Source organism: Notolepis coatsorum (assembly GCF_963971535.1).
Source record: "Notolepis coatsorum genome assembly, chromosome: 2".
NCBI classification, from domain to species: Eukaryota; Metazoa; Chordata; class Actinopteri; order Aulopiformes; family Paralepididae; genus Notolepis; species Notolepis coatsorum.
In genome coordinates, this window is record NC_140166.1 from 232064925 (window position 1) to 232072424 (window position 7500).

A 7500-nucleotide genomic window follows, 5' to 3' on the forward strand; every position below is an offset into this window, starting at 1 on the left:
AATAGAATCCAATAAAACAACATTGTGCAATAAACAAGTAACATAGTAGGGCATATCGGTATATGTACATAAGTTATTTACAGAGCATGAAGGACATGCTAGGTCCTGTGGTAGTGCAATACACTGTTAGCTACGGATGAGGCACTGGGTCTTTCTGTACATTGCTATTTTATACAATCTCAGGTTATACTATACTATTTTTAAAGTGACCTTTCCTTAGTGGCCATAAGTGTGGGCGTGTGCAGCATGAGTGTGTTTCTTGCTCATGTTAAAGTGGCTGCTAGTGTGTGAGCGTGTACAGTGTGTGTGTCGTGTGTGTGCTCACGTGTGCTTGTGTGTGGAGAGTTCATTGTTCAAGGCTCTGATGGCCTGGGGGAAGAAGCTGAGCCGAAGTCTCTCTGTCCTAGTAGCTGGTGTTCGCAGGCGTCTGCCTGACCTCAGCAGCTTGAACAGGCTGTTATTGGGGTGGTGGGGGTCTTTCATTATTCTGCAGGCTCTGGATTTGCACCTCTTGTTGTATAGAACCTGCAGGGTAGGTAGTGCAATACCCGTGGTACGCTCGGCTGAGCGCACCACTCTCTGTAGGGCCTTCTTGTCCTGTGCCGTGCTGTTTCCATACCAGGCAGTGATGTTTCCAGTCAAGATGCGCTCTACAGCTCCGGAGTAGAAGGACTGGAGTATCTTCCCAGATACTCTGAACTTCCTTAACTGTCTCAGGTGGTAGAGGTGCTGCTTCGCCTTTTTTACGACTGAGTCTATGTGTGTTGACCATGTCAGATTCTCTGAGATGTGGACCCCCAGGTACTTAAAGCTGCTCACCCTGTCCACGGTAGCCACGTTTATCCTCAGTGGTGTGTGTGTCTCCTGCTGTCCTCTCCTATAATCCACGATCAGCTCCTTGGTTTTACCAATGTTCAGGAGCAGGCTGTTGTCCTGGCACCAGCGTTCCAGTACCTCAACCTCCTCCCGGTAGGCCTTATCGTCGTTGTCCGAGATCAGCCCCACCACCACTGTGTCGTCCGCAAACTTCACTATGGAGTTGGAGCTGAACTTGGCCACACAGTCGTGTGTGTATAGTGAGTACAGCAGGGGGCTCAGAACACAGCCCTGGGGGGACCCGATGCTCAGGGTGATGGTGTTGGAGGTCTGACCCCCCACCCTGACCGCCTGGGGCCTTTCGCTCAGAAAGTCCAGTACCCAGGCGCTCAGAGCGGAGCTCAGACCCAGCTCGATCAGCTTGTCCACCAGTCTGGTGGGGACTATGGTGTTGAACGCTGAGCTGTAGTTCAAGTTCAAGTTCAAGTTCTTTAATAGTTGTCATACAGAAGTACAGAATACTTTCATACAAAATGCTTCTTACTGTTACGCTCCAGAGACTGTGCTAGACAAGATAGTATCAAATAACATAATAACATAATGGCATGAATTTAGAAGAAGAAAATGAGGTCACAGTGTTCGGTATAGACATATGTACAATGTTCTGAGTTACCATATAATATACAATACACAATACTATGCAGTGTACTAATGTACAGTACTATCTAGTGCAAAGCAGAAATGGGATGAGGTACAATTTTAGTTACAATTTACAGTAAGGTGTACGAGTTGTAGTGCAATCCTTCATCCATAAATATAAAGTGTGGGGAGTGGGTGCTACAGTGTGTTTGTTTAAAGTGGGTGTGTGCTATAAAGTGTGTGGAGTGGGTGCTACAGTGTTTGTTTAAAGTGAGTGTGTGCGTGTGGATGTGTGTGCTATGTGCGTTTGGTGGTTGTTGTTGTGTAGTGTTCATTCATTGTTCGTTTAGCAGCCTGATGGCCTGGGGATAGAAGCTTCTTCTGAGTCTTTCTGTGCTCGCCTTGAGACTCCGGTATCGCTTGCCTGACCGCAGAAGTTCAAAGAGGCAGTTGTTCGGGTGACTGGAGTCTTTAATGATTCTCTTAGCCTTGCCCTTGCAACGCTTGTAGTAAATGTTCTGGAGGGTGGGGAGCCCCCCTCCAATTGTGTGTTCGGCTGAACGTGTCACTCTTTGTAGTCTGCTTCGGTCTTGTGCAGTGCTATTCCCAAACCAGGAGGTGATGTTGCCGGTCAAGATGCTCTCTATTGTACATGAGTAGAAGTTCTTAAGGATCTTCTGGCTGACTTGGAACTTCCTTAGGCGCCTGAGGAAGTAGAGGCGTTGTCGTGCCTTCTTCACAACACTGTCGATGTGTGTGGTCCATGTCAAGTCCTCGGATATGTAGGCTCCGAGGTACTTAAAGCTGTTGACTCTCTCAACCGGTGCCCCGTCGATGCTGAGGGGGCTGTAGTCCTTGACCCCCGACCTCCTGAAGTCCACAATCATCTCCTTTGTTTTGCTGACGTTCAGGGAGAGGCTGTTTTCCTGGCACCATCCCGCCAGGACCTTGACCTCTTCCAGGTAGGCCCTCTCGTCGTTGGCAGAGATCAGGCCCACCACCACTGTGTCGTCAGCAAATTTGACGATTGTATTGCTACTCCGCTGAGCTACACAGTCGTGTGTGTACAGGGAGTAGAGGAGGGGACTCAGAACACAGCCCTGGGGGGCCCCTATGTTGAGGGTGATGGATGAGGAGGTGCAGTTGCCTGCTCTCACCACCTGGGGTCTGCCAGTCAGGAAGTCCAAGACCCACTGGCAGAGGTCATAGCCCAAGCCCAGGTCCCTGAGCTTGGCTATGAGTATGGAGGGGACTATGGTATTGAATGCCGAGCTGTAGTCGATGAATAGCATTCTCACATAGTTCCCCTGCCTCTTGTCCAGGTGTGATGCTGCTGTGTGCAGCACATGGGATATGGCGTCCTCCGTGGACCTGTTGGGGCGGTATGCAAATTGCAGGGGGTCCATGTTGATGGGGAGGGAGGAGCAGATGTAGCCCTTTACTAGCTTCTCGAAGCACTTCATGGCTATGGAGGTGAGAGCTACAGGGCGGTAGTCGTTGAGGCAAGCAGGCTTGGATTTTTTGGGTACAGGGATAATAGTGGACTTCTTCAGGCAGGTGGGGATGACAGCCTGTTCTAAGGACAGGTTAAATATGTCAGTGAATACTGGGGCCAGTTGGTCGGCACAGACTTTTAGGACGCGGCCGGGGATGCCGTCTGGACCTGCTGCCTTCCTGATATTCACTTTTTTAAAGGTCCGCCTCACCTCATGCTCTGTTACCCTGAACACTGCGCCTCCTTCAGCAGCCGACCCCCCCCCCCCCCATTGCCGAGGCTTGTGAGCTGGTGTTGTTATTACCAGCATCAAACCTCGCATAGAAGGTATTGAGGTCATTTGCTAAGGAGATGTCACTGTTCAGTTTGAGGGAGGCGCCTTTGTAGTCTGTCATCGTTTTGAGCCCCTGCCACATAGCTCTAGAGTCAGCTTGTTCAAACTGGAGTTCAATTTTATCCCTGTAGCGTCGTTTGGCCTCTGACACTGTCCTCCTTACGTTGTATCGCGCCACCTTGTGGTCATTCATGTTGCCTGCCTCTAGGCCGTCGTTGTATGCTTTGGTGCGCTCTCTCAGAGCTTCACGGACGGATTTGTCTACCCAGGGTTTTTGATTTGGGTAAACTTTCATTTTGGTAGTGGGGATTGTTTCTTTCACCCTAGTACAAACATAGTCCAGCACTGTCTCCGTGTAGGCATTAATGTTATCTGTGTCGCGGAACACATTCCAGTCTGTGTGGTGAAACACTGACCGGATCGTCTCCTCTGACGTCACATCCCATTTCTGCACCTCTCGCGAGACTACGGGAGTACTTTTAATTCTCTGTCTGTACTTTGGTGAAAGAAAAATGGATGCGTGATCTGACTTGCCAAAGCCACTATCAGAATGAGCCTTGTAGCCACCTTTAAATTGCGTGTAACAGTGATCTAGGATGTTACCGCCTCTGGTGTTGCAAGTCACATGCTGATAGAAGTCAGGCAATACCTTTCTCAGATTGGCGCTATTGAAATCTCCCAGAACTAAAATGGCGGCGTTAACATTCGCCACTTGGATTCTATTTACCTCGTCGTGTAGTCTGGAGAGCGCAACCTTGTTGCTGGCTTGCGGTGGAATATACACTCCGACCAGGACGATCGCCGTTAACTCCCTCGGGAGGAAGAAAGGACGACACTTGATGGTTATATATTCCAGTTCTGGGGAGCAGTGGTTGGATAATTCCTTCACGTTCGTTGGATCGCTCCAATTTTTGTTAAACATGAAGGCAATACCTCCTCCACGTTGTTTACCGGACTCTGCTGATGACCGATCCTTGCGATGGATAAAGAAGTGATCAGCCGGTTGAATTGCGTGGTCTGGGACGTCCGGCGTCAACCACGTCTCGGTGAAGCAGAGGACGTTGCAGTCCCTAACGTCTCTTTGATATTGAATCCTTGCTCGGATGTCATCCAGTTTATTGTCAATTGATTGTACATTGGCTAGCAATATACTGGGCAGTGGTGTACGGTGGCGTCTGGATCTCAGCCTGTTACGGATCCCAGCCCTCTTCCCTCGCCGTCTGGTTCCTCTGTTCCTGGGGTCTAGGAACAAAGGATCTGGTCCTGATCTCCGGAGAATTTCTTCAGGCCATTGATGCGGTTCGGAAAGCTGATCCAGTGAGTAATCCAGTTGGTAAGTTTCCCGTAATCCAATGTCTATGAGTGACTGACGGTCATATACATTAAATGCACCAACAGTTGGTACGAACAAAACTCTAAAAACTATAAATATTAACAAAAGTAAACACAGTCTCGACGGAGCGAACAGAGAGGCAGCCGGTCGGAGCAGCGCCATCATGTCACGGAACATAAAACCTTACAACCAAATCCACGGATAACAAAATAACCCTATTCAAAATAAGTGTCAAGTGTTCAGGGCCCCAGCATTGAACAAACATATTTCAATATACAAAATGATAACAACAGCGTCTTCAGTTGATCGCGTGACAATCGTCATTTTCTAAACACGCCGCTCGTACTTTTTACACTCGATATAAAAGACTCACCAGTTATCAATACTCATGACATACATTCACATTCACGCCACATAACGTTCATCTGTTAAGATGTAGTGTTTCTGTATTTCCACAGAGTTTACTGACCTGAACAACACGGAAGTATCACGGAGTGAAGACACGTTGCTTTCTCTTCCAGAACTCCTCCCCCTCTGTCTCTCTGTGGCTCCTCCCCCTCTGTCTGACTGACACACTGCACTCGTACAGTATCTCTCTGTGGCTCCTCCCCCTCTGTCTGACTGACACACTGCACTCGTACAGTAGCGAGATGCATCTAGCTGCAGCACCACGTCTCCCGGCGGGCTGAGGACCCGGCGGGCTGAGGACCCTCGCTTCCATTGGCTGATTTGCTGAGGACCCTCGCTTCCATTGGCTGATTTGCTGAGGACCCTCGCTTCCATTGGCTGATTTGATTTGGGTCACGTGACCGTCCCACCAAATGGCTGAATTGGAGTGTTGCACTGCGGGCATTGGCTGATTTGGGAATCAGACTCCTGGTGGTGGAGGGGGGCGGCTACGACGCGCTGACGAAGAGCGGGCTTCCGGTCACCGCACGTCTCGTCCTCTACAGGGGGGAGGGGGGTGGATACTGGGGGGGAGGGGGGGTACGCATTAAACCCATGTCGATTCGCCATATGATTGGCTTATTAAACTGTTCTTAGGCTTTTATGTAGCCTATTAGTAAGATTAAGAATACATCATGTGTTGTGTTTATTTTTACCTTTCCGTTTATAAAATAAAAGTTTTGCCATACGCCCCGTTTTTGTATTCATCAATGTATGTATCAATATCTGGAATGACTCCTATTTCCTATTAGTTGGCTATTTATATATTATATGGTTATTGTAAGGAAGTTATTGTATCTTATTTCTCAGGCTACACACATTGATATTGCAGAACCACGTCTCCGGCTGAGGATACGGTGGGCTGAGGATCCGGCGGCCTAAATATTAAAGGCAACCAACTTGTGTCTAACCACGCCCAACTTGCGTCTAGCCACGCCCCCGCGGCGACGCGGCAGCTCCGCTCTGCCGCGGAGCTCCGTCGCGGCAGCATTATATGCCAGTAACCGCCCTTTATTCAGTATCCAGAAATAGCTCAATTGGCAAGGCTTCATGGCTGTGGATCCTACGGCTTGTTGCTCGCTAGTTCGATTCCCTTCAATTTTTTTTTTTTTTTAACGTGCATTCGCATTCTTTCGCCATTAAGTTTAGGCATAACTTTAAGCATTGTTTCGGAGTTGGTTAAGGTTAGGCATTGTTTCAGAGTTGCTTAAGGTTAGGCATTGTTTCGGAGTTGGTTAAGGTTAGGCATTGTTTCGGAGTTGCTTAAGGTTAGGCATTGTTTCGGAGTTGCTTAAGGTTAGGCATTGTTTTCGGAGTTGCTTAAGGTTAGGCATTGTTTCGGAGTTGGTTAAGGTTAGGCATTGTTTCGGAGTTGCTTAAGGTTAGGCATTGTTTCGGAGTTGCTTAAGGTTAGGCATTGTTTCGGAGTTGCTTAAGGTTAGGCATTGTTTCGGAGTTGGTTAAGGTTAGGCATTGTTTCGGAGTTGGTTAAGGTTAGGCATTGTTTCGGAGTTGCTTAAGGTTAGGCATTGTTTCGGAGTTGGTTAAGGTTAGGCATTGTTTCGGAGTTGGTTAAGGTTAGGCATTGTTTCGGAGTTGGTTAAGGTTAGGCATTGTTTCGGAGTTGCTTAAGGTTAGGCATTGTTTCGGAGTTGCTTAAGGTTAGGCATTGTTTCGGAGTTGCTTAAGGTTAGGCATTGTTTCGGAGTTGCTTAAGGTTAGGCATTGTTTCGGAGTTGGTTAAGGTTAGGCATTGTTTCGGAGTTGGTTAAGGTTAGGCATTGTTTCGGAGTTGGTTAAGGTTAGGCATTGTTTCGGAGTTGGTTAAGGTTAGGCATTGTTTCGGAGTTGGTTAAGGTTAGGCATTGTTTCGGAGTTGGTTAAGGTTAGGCATTGTTTCGGAGTTGGTTAAGGTTAGGCATTGTTTCGGAGTTGGTTAAGGTTAGAAGGGTTAAGTTTAGGCGCTGTTAAGGAGCTGGTTAAGGTTAGAGTTTGACTTAGAGAATGGCAATAGACAGCCTATTTCCGCGCTGCCGCTCTCTCGCGCTGCCGTGGTCACATGGGCGTATTGGCCAATCAGAGAAACGCTAAACACAAGTTGGTTGCCTTAAATATTCACGCGATCCGGCGGGCTGAGGACTATTGCAGAACCCAGCGGGCTGAGGACTATTGCAGGACCTGGCGGGCTGAGGACTATTGCAGAACCCAGCGGGCTGAGGACTATTGCAGAACCCAGCGGGCTGAGGACCCGGCGGGCTGAGGACTATTGCAGAACCCAGCGGGCTGAGGACCCGGCGGGCTGAGGACTATTGCAGGACCCGGTGGGCTGAGGACTATTGCAGGACCCGGCGGGCTGAGGACTATTGCAGGACCCGGTGGGCTGAGGACTATTGCAGGACCCGGCGGGCTGAGGACTATTGCAGGACCTGGCGGGCT

At 49.0% G+C, this 7500-nt stretch overlaps 1 protein-coding gene across 1 annotated transcript in view; it reads right to left on the reverse strand.

The window, feature by feature from the left end:
* The window catches only part of LOC311223880 (uncharacterized protein), a 137943-nt gene that overhangs the window by 22274 nt on the left and 108169 nt on the right, over positions 1 to 7500 (reverse strand). The window lies entirely within an intron of this gene.